The 531-nt window shown below is 58.0% G+C and overlaps 1 long non-coding RNA gene across 1 annotated transcript; it reads left to right on the top strand.

The window, feature by feature from the left end:
* The first annotated feature begins 40 nt into the window (after positions 1-40).
* On the top strand, positions 41-416 carry LOC109364549. Its single transcript, XR_002110468.1, has 2 exons — positions 41-71; positions 326-416. It is a non-coding gene; the product is annotated as an uncharacterized LOC109364549 (long non-coding RNA).
* Positions 417-531: the final 115 nt, after the last annotated feature.

Raw genomic sequence — 531 nt, 5'->3', positions numbered from 1 at the left:
GGACTACCACAACCGCAAAGACAACCTGCAGAACCTGAAGAACAGGGGGCCTTGTCACCGAGGATGGCAAAGTAGGTTTGGATGAGGCCTGACCAGCACAGGTCTCCTCTGCAGGGGTTTCCAGACAGCCGGGAGGGGCCTGGCACCCCAGTGTGGAGTCCCCTTGGCCCTGGGAAGGAGGGAGGAGGCAGCGTCCCCACGGTTGGGGAGGGAAGGGTGGAGAGGAGCAGCTCCCCTGCTGCTGGGGGCCTGCACATTTCTGGAAGGCTGTGTGGGTAACTGCCACAACAGTTCTTGGGAGTCATCTGCCCTTGTCTCTCTGTAGGTTGTCTGCACTCTGAAAGAGTTCAACGAGTACAGGCAGTACCTGACCAGGCTGAAGCTGGAGCGGGAGAAAATAAAGAGGCAAAAAGAGGTAGGCAAAACCTGGTGTTGGTAGGCACGTGTCCGTGGCATGGCACCGAGGGCACGGGCTTTACTTGATGGATCTGAGATGGGGAATGCAGAAAAGGTGAGGGCTGGGCTAGTGTT

Source organism: Meleagris gallopavo, unplaced genomic scaffold (genome assembly GCF_000146605.3).
Source record: "Meleagris gallopavo isolate NT-WF06-2002-E0010 breed Aviagen turkey brand Nicholas breeding stock unplaced genomic scaffold, Turkey_5.1 ChrUn_random_7180001868970, whole genome shotgun sequence".
Lineage (NCBI taxonomy): Eukaryota > Metazoa > Chordata > Aves > Galliformes > Phasianidae > Meleagris > Meleagris gallopavo.
This window is presented reverse-complemented; position numbering and strand designations above follow the sequence as displayed.